The sequence below is a fragment of the Trachurus japonicus genome, chromosome 23, assembly GCF_045865225.1.
Source record: "Trachurus japonicus isolate A0001 chromosome 23, Traja_1.0".
NCBI classification, from domain to species: domain Eukaryota; kingdom Metazoa; phylum Chordata; class Actinopteri; order Carangiformes; family Carangidae; genus Trachurus; species Trachurus japonicus.
Window position 1 is genome coordinate 17134293 of NC_140929.1, and position 19292 is coordinate 17153584.

Consider the following 19292-nt stretch of genomic DNA (forward strand, 5'->3'; position numbering starts at 1 on the left):
CGGTATTTCTAGTGAACAGTCTTGGTTTAATAGTATAACACCCTAGTGATTATAACACCCTATTAATTTGGTGGGAGATAACGTTTACAATTGTGTGATCAGCAATGCAACCTTTGATGAGACAGCATATTTAGTCAATTGTTATCATCAGTTGTCTGATTAATGCTAACTCAGACTCTATCTCACCCGACAGGACTTTCTTAAGTGTTGAAGTTTAGATCTGGATCAGATGACTTGGAAGAATACATACTTTTATTGTGTGGCTTATATGAGTCCCAAATACAATTATGCCAACACTAATGGTTCTCTAATGTGCAAAGGGAATTGTCCACTCTCAGACACTTAGCAGTTTTTCAGTTCTCAGTAAGGTGTAAAGTGCAGCAGTGTAAAATGCATCTGTATGAGCATCCCATTCCTTTTCCTGTATCAGAACACAGCAGAGATCAAATTCAGTTTAATCACACGGGAATTGGCTTTTGGGGGCACATTCCTCTCTATAGGGTCAGTTCATCCATGTCTGTGGTCATGATGATGATGGTGATGATGATGATGATGATGATGAGACACTTTATTTCAGATACAATTGGGTCCATGTAAAGCAATAAAAAACAAACACAAAAACAGCACAGACAGCTTAAAAATCAAACAAGAGTTCTTACACCAGAGATAAAAAAATATATAGACTTTTCCAATATTTCCAAAAGCATGAGAAATACTTTACATCACTTAATTTAATCACAATAAGGCCTCTTATAACTTAATTTCATGACTCCCTTAGTCTACACATAAATCCCAATGTAGCATGGAAGGTGGGTACATCACTCACAACAAACATTTTACTGGTCCATCTGGGGAGTGTAAGAAATAACCTAAAAGCCTCATTAACCTACAGTATATGCCACTTGGAGTGTCTTCATAATTGCCTTGCTAAAAATGCACCACAGGGGGCGGTGTTTAACTCAGTTAGTAGAGCACCTGCCCAATGTGTTGAGGCTACAGTCAACACTGCAGGCGACCCCGGTACGAATCCCCCCCCTCTCTGCCTCCCATTTCCTGTCTCTCTCTCAACTCTCTGGCCATTAAAACATAATGCATAACCCCCCCCCCAATGAGGAAGTATAGGGAAGGTGAGCTTCTGATCCCCTTTGGTCCTAACAATCATTACTACACTCTTTTTTGAGTTGTGCTTAAAATCATACAGTGTGCCATATGTAAAGCATACACTCAGAAGCTGCTGAAGACCTGCAGCACTGCTTTGGGGCCAGTACCACCACATCATCAGCATACATCATGTGGTTAATACAGTTCTCCTCCACCAAACAACCGGTTCTACACTCGTTTAACTGATTAGAAAGATTGTCTATGTACAGGTTAAATAGTATCAGTGACAGAATACCACCATGGCGAAACCCATTAGGTATAAGGGTGTGGAGATCCTCCTTCCCCACCTAGCTTGCATAGTTTGATAAGATTATCAGAACTGCACCTTGCTTTGTCATGATTGATGCATTCAAACTCGAGATGCATCCAAGAAACACATAAACATAGTGGCATTACATCTTCTATACTTGCCGACAATTTCTTTAAGTGCATAAATCTGTAAATAAATCAGTGCCATGTTTTTTCTTAAAACCAAACTGGTTGTCAGAAGTTGCAATGTATTCTTTAAGCCTTTCCATAAGGATGCTTTCAAGTATTTTGGACGGTATGCTTGCCAGTGCAATTGGTTTATAATTCTCCATGCTTGTTAATTTACCAGTTTTTATTACTGACTGCTGGCACAGGACAGATAACATTGATTCAAGCAATATTCCAGGCAATATTCCTTTCCTATTACTATATTCCTATATGCCTTAAAAAACAGAACAACAGCACTGACACCCTATGGCTAGCATACTACTGTTCTGTTGTTATTTGGTCTTGAGATTGTCTTCTTCGCCATACATGTCTGGAAGTGTGTACATCAAAATAAGGCGACCTCCCATCACACCATTGTCTTCCTTTGCTCTTATCTTGTGTGAATTCCAGGTTCTCACCAAGTTCATCCTGAAAAAAACAAAACATTAGACACAAGCTAAGGTTTAATTTATTGTGCATACAATAGAGGCCATACATATAATAATAGGCTATACACACAAGTATGTGAAATAAATGTTTTTGTTAATGGAGGAATGTCAGTATTAGTTTATTTCTAGGCTAATAAGTTTTTTATTTTTACTGGTAGGTGGTACCTGCTCTGCTTAAAACTGTAAAGACTTGGATGTTTACTGTACAAAGCTGAGCACTACTGATGTTAAGTATAAAATATTGTTGTTACTGTTCTAAATTTAATTGTGGTGATGGTGCTTAATCTTATTAAAATGTAATTAGTATTAAACCGGAAAATACTCCCACCCCTGGGCACAGCAGAGGAGATTATGCTGCAGGAGAAAAGTTTTGATATTTCAGGAGATAAGTGCTCAATATTTGAAATATAAAATATATGAAACTATATCTAGATACATTTTGAGAATCCATGGCTGACCTAGTCTTTCCTCATGCTTGATGTCCATCTCCATTTCTTCCATCATCTCAGCAGTGAGTTTCTGCTGTTTGCGCCGTCGGTAGAGAATCACCAACGCTGAAAGACAAAACCAGACCGGCAAACAGAGAGTGTTACACCAATGAATGGTTCTGTTGTCTGGGACTGAAACCCTCAGGACAGCTAGAGCTGCAGCTCAGCTGTCACTTTTATGATGCCCACTAGCAATCCAGCAGCGTTATTCCCATGACCCACCGGGCAGCGTCTGGGAAACTGAAACTAGGAAATGCTGGGCAAGCCGACCACTAAATAATAATATCAAAATAACTATAAAGACAAAACAATATATTTATCAAAAATGGACTGTAAACTGCCTCGTTTTTGCTGAGAGGCTATTCACTTCTGTGTGTGAACAAAGACGGAGAGACACTAGTTGTGACCGCGGTGAGAATGTTTTCGAAAATATGGCCTGGGTCAGAACATTTCGTTAGTTAAAACAGATACCTCTATGTTTAAGAGACGCTCGGGACCAGTGCTCGGTGCGATTGCCCCGTGGCCCTAATTAACAGATACACCAAGAACTCCTACTGCACTGAACTTTAGCAATGCCCCTGACTGTAATATAATGAAAGGTATAAGGTTTGCCCTATGTCTCCTTGAGGGCGGTGAAATGGGTAAAATCATTGTGTACTTACCGATGATGATGATGATGGGAATCAGTAGGAGGACAAGCAACATCAAAGGGGTCATTGATGGAGATTTTAGGTGCAGTCTTACCATCCTGTCCCCATAATTAATCTGTGAGAAACAATAACCACATGTGTTTAAAGTGAGGTGTACACAAATACATGTTTAAGATTAGCAGTTGTGGCATAGAACAAACGTACTGAATTTTCATAATTAGTGTCACCAGGCAGAGAGTGACATGATTGGCAGACATCTGTCTGTGTATCATTCTGTGATTTTTGCCTCACAGAATGAAAATGTCAGCTGCCAGTGTCAAAGATGGCAGATATCAATCAATCATAAACATATAAACAGGCAGAAATGCAACAGACAAATGTTATGACACCAAATCTCTTCCAATTTTTAAAATTGTTTCAACAATTAGTGATACATACTGACATACTGGACGGAGAAAATCAGCACATCTCTAGCAAAAAACAGTCACAAAGATATTCATTTGTACACTTCATTTGTGACCCGTTCCATCAAAATGAGTCGGAAGTCGCAACGTTCTATTTTTAGATAATCAGCTGATAACATGGAAAACCCATAGAAAATCAAAAAAAAATTTTTACCCTAATTTCAAAGCAATGACATTCAAAAACAGTCTCCCAAAGTTTCACAGTCCAGATAATTGAGAAAAGGCACGTAAATGATGATTAAAGTTGACTTGCAACTTAAACCCTCTGAAAATGAGTGTTGCTTCGGTGCAAAACATGAAATATCTTCTGAACCGTTCATGATAGAGACGAGCTGTAAACTGCATCTGAATCGCGGGATTCTCCGCTTTCCGACGGTCATTGAATGTCGCCTCTATGGCGAGCAGGGACGGGTACAGAAACAGATGCTAAACCGAGTAGCATCGAGGCTAACAGAGCGTAGCATTGACGCTAACAGAGCGTAGCATCGATGCTAAACCGAACGTAGCATCGATGCTAACCCGAACGTACACGCTTGCACATGTTTTACAAAATGTCAACAAAACATGACAACTTCTGAACCGTTTATGATAGAAACGAGCTGTAAAAAGCATCTGAATTGTGAGATTCCCTGCTTTCCGAGGGTCATTGAATGCTGCATCTATGACAACAAGGGACCGTATAGGTTGCCTGTAATCACGTGGTACAGGAACAGATGCCAGCATCACTGGCAAAAACTTTAACTGCTATTTTCTCAGGTTTTAGAACGGAATGAGAGAGTAGGAGATCGTAATTCAAATGGCCACATCTCGAAAACCATCAAATGTATGACTCTGACTAGGGTATCATTTTAAAGCTTATTTTCTAATCTTTCCATTGATACCAAAATCTCAACTTTGAAATTTGGGTCACTGTGACTCATTTTGATGGATCGGGTCACATTTGTGCACATTGTTTTAATTTTCTAGGCAAGGCAAGGCAATTTTATTTGTATAGCCCATTTTTTACAAACAATTTGTCTCAAAGGGCTTTACATGGCATCATAACAACATCCTCTGCCCTTAGACCCTCACATCCACTGAGGAAAAACTCCCAGAAAGCCTTTTACCAGGGAAAAATTGGGGTCCTGTGGATATTTTGCCTCAATAGGTTTCTCCAGGCCAGTACTCTTGTCACACATCCTTAGTATGGAGCAGTTCAAAACAGTATGACCTTTTGTAAATATGCCATGCTACTACACACACACCCTCTGAGAAGTTGATCAGATAAAATCCCTAGGAGGAAATAATTAAAGGAAGCAGTCCAAATTGTAAGAAGACAGCGAAAATTACACATTCCAATCAAAATGACTGACTTCCTGTTTGTTTTAGACTAGGGTGGCTTGGTACTTCTTTGTGCATCTTGACAGGTTCTACGTCCATACTGACTTTCATCCACATATACTACAAAGACACCCCGGAGCGAAGGGGTATTAGAACAGTCCAGGGGGCGCTCTTGAGGTATTTTGCTGCATTTATGTGCAAGAGCCCTAGATATATACATTTTTACTGACATGTGAAAAGTACGTTGAGTTTGAGCATGTTCAGGCTGTCAAAAAAGCAATACATTTTTGCTCAAAAGAAGAAGTAGCAGAACACAAATAAACAGAAGAAATACAAGCAGCACTGAATCAGAGCGATAGGGGGCGTTCAGGGCAGGGCTCTTATCATGTCCAGAAATATTAAAGCAATCTTTATGATGAATCATCAAAAAAGCCAGTGCCATAGCTGTCACTTCCATTGATGAAAGACAAGCTTTTGATTTTCATCACCAAGGTCTTAAGATGACCACCAACCAACTTTCATGCATGTAGGTGAAACACACAGCAGCAGCTCAATTTTTGAAAAGTTTGAGGGGATGCTTTCAGTAAATGTCCACCAGGCCTGGTGCTTGTGATGAGTTTTCAAACATGGGGATGTCCTCAAAAATGTGACTCATTCAAATAATAAACATTAGAAATAGAAATGGGGATCCTACACCTTTCAGAGCACCCAGGCCCTAATAACTTATATAATAGTCTTTATTATCATCTAGATTGTTGTATTGTGACTAAAAGATTTACCTCTATCTCCTGGAATTTAGTGACAGGTGTGCTCTTGATGTCACAGGTGAAAAAGTCAGACATGGTTTTGGTTTCTTTGATCACCATGATGCAGGGGTGCTTTTTCCCTCCGTGGATACCGAACACTGTCAACTCTGCTGTGGTCATCTCCAGTCTGTCTGTCTTCTTCTGCAATGAAAACACAAACACTTAGCGAACACTTAGCCTACCTTTAATGTATTCCGGTAGCAAAGTGGGTGACAACTCTTTTACTGACCACTTGTCCCTTACAGGAACACACCTCAGCTGTGTGGGAAGACTTTAAATTGATCAACGACAATGTGCAATTTGAAAGTGGCCAACCACAGAGAGGCACAACAAAGCACCAAAACTAAAAAATCACACTAACACTATAGGTGGCTATAGGTTAATGTTTGATAGTGTAGGCTAAATGGAGAAATGTCTGAGACCTTTCACACTCTCCAAGTTGTTTTTTTGTTTTGAAATGTAGAGAACTGTAAAAAAAAAAAAAAAAAATCTCTTTTAAAAAAAAATCTCTAATTAACTTCAGAAGTCTGCTGAGTCTGCCTACCTGCAACCTTCCTCCACCTGTAAACCTGACTACTCTGCACTGTCTGTGCATATGTGATGACAGCAATCATTACCTCTATAATGATGCGCACGTCGTCTCCTCTCCTAGTGGATGTGTAGCTGGTGAACTCGGGGTCTGGATAGTAGGTGATGCTTGTGGAGCAGGACACCGTTTCATTGGCTACTTTAAAAGACACCACACTGTTCAGAGGGATCTGAGTGCGTCCGGCTGCAGGTGAGTCATAGGTGAGAGTCTGCAGAAAATTAAAGGAACGTTCTGTGTCAACATGATCCATGTCAGAAGTTTAGAGACACTTCAGTCGAAGTCATTTAAAACAAACAAACAGTTTCAGTGTGAGATGTGACTGAAGAATGTACAAATGTAGCACTTCTTGTTCTTAAACTGAAGAAGTGATACTAAGTAGTGGTGCCTGCTGGTCTTTCAAAGAGGGGACTACAGCTTAGTCATTTGTGAACTAACCTGAACAAGTGAGAACTATGTTAAACGGAAACAAGGAAATGCAATTTATTTACAGTGTATGATGGCTGCTTTTTGAATGTTAGTTTCTATGTGAGTTTAGTTATTGGCAGTGGTAAGGAGTTCCATGCTTTCATTGATCTGTATTCTATTGTGTGCGTCAAAAAGTTGGTGTTTGGTTTGGGAAGCGTGAAGCGGCCTTGTGTTGCCTGTCTGGTGGCATATATACAGTATATGAATCATGATTGTGTTTTAGAGTCTCAGGTGCCATCATTGTCACAGTCCTTGCGGCCTCTTCCTCTCGGCCTGCCTCAGCCTGTTCCCCATCTCACATCACCATTACCTTACGTCTCAACCTTTGCCCTACTTCCTCTAATGGTTTACAGCCATCATTTCATCAGTTCACAGGTTTCAACACACATCTCAAAATAGCAATGATCACATACTTTCTCACCCTAAACTTATTAGTTACAATCGTAAATCACACATGACTATCTTTCCTTATCCTTTGTAATGCATTGTATGTAAAGACAGCAGCATGTAACCATGTCACCTCATTTTAAACTAATACATGACTTTATCTGGTCATCTTTTCCTTCTGCGTACAGTGTACATTTCACACATTGCACACCTCCTATTTCCTAATTGCACTTCCACTTTTATACGCCTGTGTATGAGACACCAGGCCATACATTTCTCAATTTAGTCTCATTACTGTTATTATTGTTGTTGATTATAACAGTCATTACTTCTAAAGCAAGCATTCAGTCATTCTATCTGACAAACCACTGCATTCTTAGAATGATTACATTGATTTTCAAGAGTCCAATTCATGCTGTTATTAGAGGCCAAGCCCTGGGATCTCAGTCCCACTTTACATTTTATTTATTTTACTGTGTTGTATGATTTGGACTGCTGCATCTCCTGTCTGCATAACAAATTTAACCTTGGGTATTAACAAAGAAACCTTGACCATGACTTTGACGAAATTGTTTGGCCCCACTCTCTCCTGTGGTTCCACAACCACACCAGATTGTTGGTGTGTACACAGCTTCAGAGAAAGAAAGGAATGGCTGTGGTTTTTGCTGTAAAAGGCTTCCACCACTACCTGTTTGGTCACCCTTCTACCATTTTTACAGACCATAAGCCCCTAATGATTCTGTTTAGTGAGTCAAAAGGAATTCCCCCAGTGGTGTGAGCAAGAATACAGCGCTGGGCGTTAACCCTGTCAGGTAGTGAAGAAGCAAAATGCCGGCACCTTCAGCTGCCTGCCGCTTCCTGACACACCAACCTGCACTGTTCTTCCAACGAGACTGTTTTTCTAATGGATAGACTGTCAAATGCTCCAGTGATGGCAAAACAGATCAAAATGTGGACTGAGAGCCACTCAGATGGACGAAAGATGTTTAATCACCAGACTCACCTCATAGCTGCTGTTTCCAGGAAGTTTCATCTCCTGAGGGGCGTGGCTGTGGGTCACCCCCTCCACAAAGTCCAGATGAGAGCCACTGAGTGTGATTCTCCTCTTCCCACTGTAGGACACACAAACACAAAGGCAGAGGTGTCATTTTCGCTAGTGTGATCTGTAACCATGAATACATCCCAGAAACCTCAAACAGCGGTATGGTGCTCTCTCTGCCTGTCTCCAGCAAGGCTCAAGCACATCCTGGTTAGCTGGAAGACCAGTCTGGCTCAGGGTCAATACACCTGCTGGCACAACCAAGTATACTCAGGTGCCTAGCAGCTATCCTGGAGATCAGACAGGCATCTATCAACGCCCTGCCTCCCCAACTCATTATGTCACCTTTTGACCAGGATGGAGTTCGTCCACGAGGGTGAAAAAAAGGCCAAAGCCTGTCCAGCAAATTTGAACAGTGGCTACCTAGGAGGAGCAAGAGACTGGAGCATGTTGGTCCACCTGAACACAAAGCTGCAGTAGTCGTTGTAGCAGTTGTTGTACTGTAGTTGTTGTTCTCGTTGTAGAAGTCATAGTAGTTGTAGTTGTTTTTTCATACATTCAATCTGCATTTTGTCAAAGTATAAAAGGAGCCACAAATCAAACGTACCTGACCCAGGAGCTGGTGGGTGTGCTGCTGGTGCACAATGGCGCTGACTGATATGTGATTTTTTTGTTGCCATGACAACTGCCGTCCTGGAGGAGAGCACATACTTCGGCCGAGCCTTTTCTGTCTGTACTAAGGATGTGGAAGGTCAGACTCACACCTGTGTTGTTCCAGACAGGAGATCTGAGCGAAGCACACACAGGAAGCTCATGAATGTTTAACATCATCACAACAATATTAACACAGAAACACTGAAGCAGGAAAGTCCTCCTTCTAAACCTACTAATATGGTGATTCTACTGGAGACTGGGAATGATTGCAACATGTTGTGGTGAGTGTTGACACTAACCACCACCACCGACACATTCAACACCCTTCTGCATTTGCATTTGTTGACTTCTCAGTGACAAACAAATTATGTTTTTCACAGCTGACAGCTGTAACAGGTACTGTAACTCTCCCACAAGTGATCAGTCAAAACACAACAGGCCACACAAGAGTTCGTTTCCAATATAGTCTCTCTGTTCATAATGGGCAATCAAATAAATTGATTGTGTGCATCATATTCAACAACTCCTATTTGCTATACTAACACAACCAATCTAAATATTATTATAAATAATATTACACTGTAATAGAATACAAGAATATTACAATATTAGAAGAGGTAGCAGTAAAGGATTCTATATTTATATTACAGATCAACAGATCCTATGTCCCATCTCAAACCAGAGCAACTCCCAGACTCCTTGGGAGGGAATGATCTGAATAAGATAATAGTCTTTGTTCTTGTTTTGTTTATTATGTCTGTAGTGTTTGGTAGGAGTGGCTACCATGTAGCTTTGCTAGCACAAATCCAAACATCCATATGTATTGACTGGACAATCACTGTGATGTCAGTACTGGGCTGGCAGCGTTTCCTTATAACACTGCTGTGTTTCTGATGTCTTACACATAATGTCAGTGCTAACAGGCTGTAAAGGGACTCACTCTCGTGGAGAACAGGATTCAGTCAGGATCCTCACTCTGGTCACATGACTGAGGTTACGACCTGTCAACACTGCGTGGTTCTTGCCATGGAAGGACACGACACTGGGAGTGATGGAGAGGATCTCTGGCTTCTGACAGTGACACACACAACAATAATCATTTAAATATATATCACCCTCTACTGAATGTAAAGAAGGTGTCAGAGGAAGAGTGTGTGGGAGCTGAGCTTCACACTCACAGAAATGTTCAGCACCAACGTCCCCGACTGACAAACACTGACCTGCAGGAGGAAGGAGGGGAAGTTCAGCAGGTTAGAGGTTTCACTGTTAAAGTATTATTAGTATTCCAGTTTAAGTCAGTGTAGCTCAGCCCTGAAGAACAGTAGACAACACCTAGCCTGAGGTTTATACCTGCAGCTACAGCATAATGCTGTTTTATGTGCAGGAAGGAACACTACCACAGGTCATTCTTCAGACAAACACCAGTCTCTGACTCTGTGGACTGTTTACCACTTTGACATTATTCTATTACTGATCTGCCACCTTTGCACAAGCCATTCTTTTTAATTTCACTCCACTACCTCACCCAGTTGTATTCATAAAGTTTGCTGCATTGTTAATTTTGTGAGTTTTACCTTTTTCTGTAAAAAACTGTACATTTATTCATTTTCATGCTGACCCACACTGTGCAATCTTTCTGAATTGTACAGCTTTTCTACTTAAATAATTATTATACATAACAGTACATACTGTATCTCTGTACATGTAGAGTGTCTTTGTATTATTTATTTCTTACTCTTGCTTGCTGTGTGTGTACTTCTCTGCTGCTATGGAAAGTGAATTTCTCATAAGTGAGATCAATAAAAGAGTCTTATGTCTTCACTCAACTCTGGATGCTCAGATGCGGGTTTTGATTGAGGCTAGATTGTGAGCATTACAATTTCCTACACTCATGCAGTGTGTGAACACAACAACATTATCTTGGAATTGTTAAGAGATGAGTGCACAAAATCCTCCTGGACCCTCATCATTCATCACCATTAGAGCAGTGTAGCTCACAGGTTACAGTTCAGCCACCACATGCACATAAACAAGATGCTGTGCTAGTTGTGTAATTTTTTTAAAAACATGTTAAATATTACAAATGAATTGCGAAAGTGATTATAACTTAACTTAATTTAACAAGTGTGTAAAAGAAAAAGTCAGTGTAACATTAAAGAAAAAGGCATAATTACATTCCTCTCTCCTTGATTGGCCCAGGTGCAGCGGTTATTGCTCCAGCCACATCCAGCGCTGATACACTGCTGACACCTGAGGAGAAAACAAACACACCAGCATGAAGATACTGGTGTCATTAAAACACTAGAAATATGGAGCACAATGAACTGACTGAACACAAACATGACCACATAGACCTATGTTTGATGGCCGTGAACAGAGAGGTTTTAGTTGTTGTTATTAGATCATTAATCCACAGTAAGTGTGGTCATGAGGTCAAAGTGGTGGTGGACTCACAGGACAGAGGTCGGTGGTCCGCTGATGTCAGAGCAGTTGGTCAGCGTCAGTTGTTCCAATAACTGCCCTGACCCAAGTCTAATTCTTACATGGACTTTCAGACCTGACGTACAAACAATGAGAATTTCATTAATTTTCAATGACAGTACCTGTGTTTACATCAACATAACAGCTTTATATTCACAGGTCTATCAGCTGGTGAAGTCAATAAAAGTAAAGACAGAAGTGAGTTTAATATTGTTGAATCTGCTTATAATTACATAAATTACATAATACTGACCTTCAGTGGGAAGTATGCTCTCAGACAGTGTACAGGTGCACTCTGGGAATGCTGGACGAGAGCCTGTCAGGGTACAAAGACCACCAGACCCAGGGAACTGACAGGTAAATTTGGACAGAACCTCCTGGCCTGCAATCAGGTGTGTCTGGACGTTCAGTGTGAGCTGAGGAAGGTCAGGTGAGTGTTTAAATCACAAATAACTGACACACAACTGATTAGAGAGACACAACCTTGCTCTTTCTCTTTACCTGGCCAGTTGGGGCTTTTGAGATACTATGAGAAATAATTTTCTGTTGGTGATCACCAGGAATGGATACCCAGTCTGAACCTCCACAGTCCTCTTCAAATGTGCAACTAGGAAAAAATATAGTAGATCAAGGTCAATGCTGTCACCAGAAGAGGGGTTAAACTTGTTTCAATGTGATTAGAGATGTTCTAAGACATCAGATGCAGGTGAGTCTCTGACCTTGTACCCCTTCAGACCAACAATCCTCTAGATTTGTGTGTGTGTTACACTTTGCCACAGGCACACGCACCATCTAGAACAAAACACTGACACTCAGCAACAGTATGGTATGGCTTCCATAAGGCAGTGCAGAGTCTCCATCCTTCACTGTGTTACCTGTACAGTGCACTCACCTGGTTCTGAAACGGCACATACACATGCTTACGATCCACTGGATCCAGCAGTATTTTGGGAAACAGTGGGCGGTCCCGGTTGGCCCTATAGAGCACCCTGGGACAAGTGGTGCGATAGTCCTTATCCACAGCAAGCTGACAAAGACAACAAAGCTGAGGTCACGTTTCTGATTATCTGAACTGCTGCTGGTAATTATGTATGGGAGGTTGGCTCAACGTTATTAATGTCATCCAACAAATCCAAATTGTATGACAATTATAAAATATAATTTGTAGTATAATTAAATATGATCAGTCATTTTGTAATTGATCAAAAAATAAACTTTGTACTGTAAAAAGGTGTTCTTTTCCAAGAATACAGACCAACACATATTTACCTGTATAAATATGTCAGTCAAAATTTTAAAAAAGCCCTAAACACTTGTCTCTTGTCTCACACTCTTTTAGTTCATATACAGATTCTACATAACACTATAAAGTAGATCGCCCTGGTGAAGGCTATCAGTTCTGATACTGAGTATGTAGGTTTTCGGTTCAACTTTCATTTTCCAGTTACAGATATGTAACTTCTACTCACCTTAATGAGCTGCCCATCTCCTGTTCCAATCAAGAAAACCATCCAGGTCTTCTTCCTCACTGCCAGCACAGAGGTCATGTGGTTCTTCCTGAACAGCACTGCCCTCGGCTTCAGGATCTTTGGCTGTCACACACAAACACTGATCAATTGGATCCAAAGAACTTCAGTGTTGTCCTAACTAACTTGTAGATCAAGTCCACTGACTGAAGCCATGCATCCCTTATTTAGTTACATCATAACTTTTGCATTGATGATTAACTTCTATCTGGACTTTACTTGGAGAGATTGAAGAAAATGAAGTGAAGGTCCCTTACGAATGGAGCTGTGCTACAGCTTTGTCACACTTCATCACTGAAGTAGTGATGACCTGCTGATAATGAATCAATACAAGTGTGCAGCTACAGTTGGTCTAACTGACAAGTGGATTACTGTAGTCTGAAGCTTCATGAATTGACTTGTTACCTCGTTACCACCTGAATTGATATAGAGGTCTGGATCTCCATCGGCCGCTCCGCTGAGGTCAGGGCTGAGCTCAAACACAACCAGCTCGGTGTTGGTTTGTCCTGAGCTCACACTGAACACTCCGCTCCACAGCTCCGGTGATCCCGGCTCGTTCGGGATCACTGAGGAGGCCACAAGTCTGTTATGTCCTCCGTCCTCAGAGACGCTGAGGACCGCGCCCCGCAGCGAATTGAGAGTCTCTATCTTGTTGGTTTTAACCTCGAACCAAAAGAGACGGACTCTGTCTCTTGTTGGGACGTTGGACAGCAGATATATAAATGAGCTGATCTGAAACCCGTCCACAAACTGCAGCTCTTGTTCACTGATGAACTCCGGTGCGCTTTCACGTCCATTTTGAGAGAATATTCCTCCTGTCTGAGTTTCATCTGTGTTCTGAAGGTTGATAATTTTGATGTCAGACCAACAGTCGTCCTGCCCATCCTGCTTCTTGTTCCCCTGCTTCTTCTGCATCGCGGTCTGGATGTAAAACTCCTTGTCCACAGTCACCAGGAACGAGACGGACCCGCTGCTGTTGCGCCCCCGTGGACCCACCTGGATGTCCTCCCGATACACAACCTTAGAGATGTTCCTCAGGTCCAGAACTTCGCAGTACCCACAGCCATGGTCGATCATCCCGCAGCTGATCAGAGTGTCATTCGCAACAAACGGCAGCAAAACGTTGACTCTGAACGTTGTGTTCCACTGCGCCGGGTCAGAGAGCCGGTGAAACTGCGCTTCATCCCCGCTCTTCTTCAGGACTCCTCTGAGGTTCACACTCTGGACCAGATTCAGGTCGTGGCTCAGCCGGTACAGCTTCTCCTCCGTCGCGATGTAAAGCGAGCTGTTGGCCACGGCGATGTGACGGATGTCTCCGTTAATAGTAAAGTCTCCATCCTCCCCCCCGCGGCACCGACCCGGTTCTCCCCAGAGTAATAACAGCAGACCAGGCAGTAGGATCATTTTCTAGCAGCGATGGCAGCTTTAAAGTGGGGAAAGCTCACGCACTGACGGCGCGCATGGCTCAGTGTCAGCAGGCTCCAGAGACTGGTGCGTTAGAGCGCAGTAAAAAGAGAAGTGCATCAAGTGGGAGGGAGCAGCCATCGAAAGGAGAACGGTTTCTCCTCATGGTCCGGACCACTTGTTCCACTCAGACCAGTCTTCAACAAAGTCTGAAAGGTGTTAGTGAAACTCTGTCGCAAATTAGCAAAGTATTTTTTTCATGAATTGTGTATTTTATTCTTTGTATAATTTGTCCTGCTTTTCTTCTTTTAAGGCTGATGCCCTCGGGGATAAATAAAGTATAATCAATCAATCTTAATGCTTCTGTAATTAATGCCATTCTCAGCATATTTTGCTATTTAGTCAGTGGGATCCAGTTCATGTCAGCAAATAAAATTCTATGAGTGACCAAAGCTGGTAAATTTGGTTTTATATTTGACATTCGCTTGTTTTTTCTGTTTCTAACTTTAATAGCGTCATGAAAACTGCACCAATTTCATCCAGATTGATATTATATTGTAGAGATACCGAGTACCTACTGTGCGGCAGCCGGGGCGCTTAGGGACCGTCGTAAAATTGCAATATCTGATTTTTCCGTTTGGACAAATAAAAAAATAACAACAACAACAACAACACAGAAATATAAGGCAGAAGGCTATGAGCCTCACAGCATATTATTATTCACTCATACTCAATAGCGCCACCATTTGGTCAGTTATTACGCATTTTACCTTTTGGCTAATAACTCATGCACTTGTCATCTGTTTGTAAGGTCAATATTGATCTTTCACAAGCACTTTCTTCCAGATAATCATGTGGAAATATTCCAGAAACAATCAGTATTCATGAACATTATTTATGAGTATTTTTCGATTTTATTTTGAAATACCTCACTGGAATTTCAACCTACCAACACCATTCTACTTTGATCTTTCACAAGCATTAGCTATCTCCCAGAAAATCATGTAAAAAAAAATATATTTCAGAAACAATAAGTATTCATTGAACATTGTGTATGAATATTTCCGTATTTTATTTTGAAATACCTCTCTGGAATTTCAACCTACAAACACCATTGCACTTCTCATCTGTTTGTAAGGTGGGCATTGATCTATTACAATCACTGTCTCCCAGAAAATCATGTAAAATGTATCCCAGAAACAATTAGTATTCATCGAGCACACATATTTCTTGGTTTTATTTATTCCAGAGAGGTATTTCAAAATAAAACAGATAAATATTCATAAAATATGCTCAATAGATACTAATTGTTTCTAGGATATTCTCCCATATTCTCCCATCTCCCATGAAGTAGAATGGTGTTTGTAGGCTGAAATTCCCAAGATCTATTTCAAAATAAAACCGAACAATATTCATACACAATATTCAATGAATACTAGTTGTTTGTAGGATATTGTCCCATGTTTTTCTGGGAAATAATGGTTGTGAAAGATCAATACTAACCTTACAAACAACTGAGAAGTTGAATGGTGTTGATAGGTTAAAATTTTTTAGCAGCTATCACTATTTATTGTTTTTAACACCTTAATCATGAAATGTATGCACTTACGGCATTGCCTGTAGCCTACAATATTTCTCAGTGGATGGCTACGATAGCTTCCGAACATGTCTGCCTCACTCTCAGTCCAAGGAGAAAAAGGAACTAAACAGGAAGTCAACCAACACAGGTGACCTTTAGGAAGTGACGTCATCAGTGACTCGACTGTCAAAATAATATCCTCTTAATGAACCTTTTAACCTTTTTTACTCTTATTTTGTAACTACAACACACAAATGAATTCTTTTAAAGCACACATCACAGATGAATAAGAAAAATGCCTTCGAGGCAACACAGTTGTGAAAGATCAATACCAACCTTACAAACAAATGAGAAGTAGATTGGTGTTGATAGGTTAAGATTCCAGAGAGTTACTTCAAAATAAAACTGAGAAATATTCATAGCTAATGGATACTAATTAATATTTTTTACATGATTTTCTGGGAGATAATGCATGTGAAAGATAAATACCAACCTTACAAACAGATGAGAAGTAGAATGGTGTTTGTAGGTTGAAATTCCAGTGAGGTATTTCAAAATAAAATTGAGAAATACTCATAAATATACTCATAAATAATGTTCATGAATACAAATTGTTTCTGGAATATTTCCACATGATTATCTGGAAGAAAGTGCTTGTGAAAGATCAATATTGATCTTACAAACAGATGACAAGTAGATCTGTGCATGAGTTAGCCAAAAGGTAAAATGCTCAATAACTGACCAAATGGTGGCGCTATTGAGTATGAGTGAATAATGACATACTGTGAGACTCTGGTAACGACAGAATTTCTGTGTTGTTGTTGTTATTTTTTTTTACTTGTCCAAACGGAAAAATCAGATATTGCAACTTTACGACGGTCCCTAAGCGCCCCGGCTGCCGCACAGTAGGTACTCGGAAGGACATTCAGCGCTGTTCCTTTGAGTTTTCGCCACAGCCACTGAGGTTGGTGAGTTGATGAGACCTGTGAAATGTGTGGCTCACTGATCTCTACAAAATAATATAAATCTGGATGAAATTGGTGCAGTTTTCATGACGCTATTAAAGTTAGAAACAGAAAAAACAAGCGACTTTCGAATATAAAACCAATTTCACCTCGGTAGCTGACACTAGATGTCACCCACGTCCTCTTCATTTTCCATGGAGCTTCTGTGGTGTTCACTTGATGCTGTCAGTTGATTGTCACGTTGATGATGTGAGTAATATCGTCGTGCGTGCATTTGGCGTGCGCAAAAGCATTTAATGTGCTCTTAGTCTGTTTGAAAAAAGTGTTGACTTTGTAGGTAATTCTGATGGTTAAACTCGATCGTTGGTTTATAGGTGTGTGTGTGTGTGTGTGTGTGTGTGTGTGTGTGTGTGTGTGTGCACTGTTGTTCCTATCTAAGAGGGGACATCGGCGTCGTTACACATTCACCAACAGGGGACCAAGCAGCCAACAGGGGACTTTTTTTAGGTCCCCTGTTGGACATGCTTTAAATCAACTTAAAATCATGTGAAAAACCTTCTGGTTAATTTTTTTAACTTTAGCCAAGAGGGGACCTGAGTGTGTGTGTGTGTAAAATACCATATTCAGCAGTGCCCCGGCAGGCTGGAGCAGGGGTTTTAACGACTCATTCACACACGTCGTTTCTTACACTCCTCCATAGTGTGAACGACTTGCAGCCCCGGCAGCCTTTCAGACTGTAGAGAGGCTATCAAACAGGCTCCTTAGTGAACAAACCAGTACCTTGAAACATAATTTGTTATTCTTTGTAACAAAATATAAAGGTTCCGTTTTCATGGATGTCTTAAGTTTAAACTCAACACTGTATTAGGTATAATAGAAATTTTAAAATATTGAAAAAATTGATCACCCATAACAAAATTTTAAATAAAATGGTCATTTAGATTATTTCTGTTGAATTCTGATTAAACATTAAAAATAATTGACCTTGTTATTGTTGCTTGTCCAGTTTTTTTAAGCACAGGGTTTCAATTTTACAATATACATGTGTTCTCAATCTGTATAGGAATTATTAGTTGACTTACATTGCAGAAAAAGGTCCACACTTGGTTTATATGGAATGACAGGGGTCCACTGTTGGTTGATGCATAATGACACACGATCCCACTTAGTTAGCATGGAGTGACATACACACTCCATCATGTATGAATAAGAAAGAAATAAGCAAAAGTGATAGTTTTTAAGAGAAAACTTTCATCAAAACTTAAAACAAACATTTCTAATAAAGTAGCACCAATAATGTTGTAATAATTTTTTTTACTGTAGGGTGTACTACTGCAACACACATTTCTACAGTCTATTCATTTTTTAATAGAGGGTTTTAGGATTTAGGGTAATCTTAATGTACTTGCATCATAAATCTGCATTCATAAGGATGTATTTTATTTACAGAAAACTCAATGGCAACCTATGATGATATATTATGTAGAAGTAAACCATCAAAGAGTAACTGATATTAAAGTATTGGCACGGCAATTTGTTATCTTTGGGGAAAATACAGAGGGTTTGGGAGATCATCAGTTTGTCAGAGATACAAGGGATAATTCATTGAGAGGATTAATCTCACAAAGTCCCTATTTTAAACTATTGCCAGACACATTTCTACAGTCGATTAATTTTTCACTGTACTGGTGTTTTATACTACTTAACTGCATTGTTGTCATGGGAAAATACTTAAACTACTCACAGTTTGACATGGACTGATGGCTCAGAGCCACAAAAAGTTACTTTTTGGCCACGTACATCTCATATAGATGAAGCTCTGTTGGGGCCACCTATGGTCAGACTTTTACCTTTTAAATGCATGTGATTTCAATTAATTTTAATGTATTTGCGTCATAAATCTGTATAGGAATGATTCGTTGATTTACGTTTTAGAAAAAGGTCCACACTTGGTTTATATGGAATGACAGGGGTCCACTGTTGGTTGGTGCATAATGATACAAGTGCCCACTTAGTTAGCATGGAGTGAAATACACACTCCATCATGTATGAATAAGAAAGAAATAAGCATAAGTGATCATCCGTAAGAGAAATTTTTCATCAAAACTGAACACAAACATTTCTAATAAAGTAGCACCAATAATGTTGTAATTATTTTTAAATGTAGGGTGTACTACTGCAACACACATTTCTACAGTCTATTCATTTTTTAACAGAGGGTTTTAGGATTTAGGGTAATCTTAATGTACTTGCATCATAAATCTGTATTCATAGGGATGTATTTTATTTACTGTTTTATATTACAGAAAACTCAATGGCAACCTATGATGATATATTATGTAGAAGTAAACCATCAAAGAGTAACTGATATTAAAGTATTGGCACGGCAATTTGTTATCTTTGGGGAAA

General features: G+C 40.1%; 1 pseudogene across 1 annotated transcript; it reads right to left on the reverse strand.

Annotated features, from left to right (window-relative positions):
* Positions 1 to 2958: 2958 nt before the first annotated feature.
* Positions 2959 to 14414, reverse strand: LOC146962776 (plexin-C1-like; annotated as a pseudogene). The gene is made up of 15 exons (XR_015035041.1): positions 13341 to 14414; positions 12879 to 13001; positions 12302 to 12436; positions 12098 to 12201; positions 11911 to 12022; positions 11663 to 11825; positions 11383 to 11485; positions 11103 to 11178; positions 10107 to 10148; positions 9869 to 9999; positions 8882 to 9061; positions 8239 to 8347; positions 6412 to 6591; positions 5768 to 5935; positions 2959 to 3319 (listed from the first exon to the last, which is right to left on the reverse strand). The product of XR_015035041.1 is annotated as a plexin-C1-like (transcript).
* Positions 14415 to 19292: the final 4878 nt, after the last annotated feature.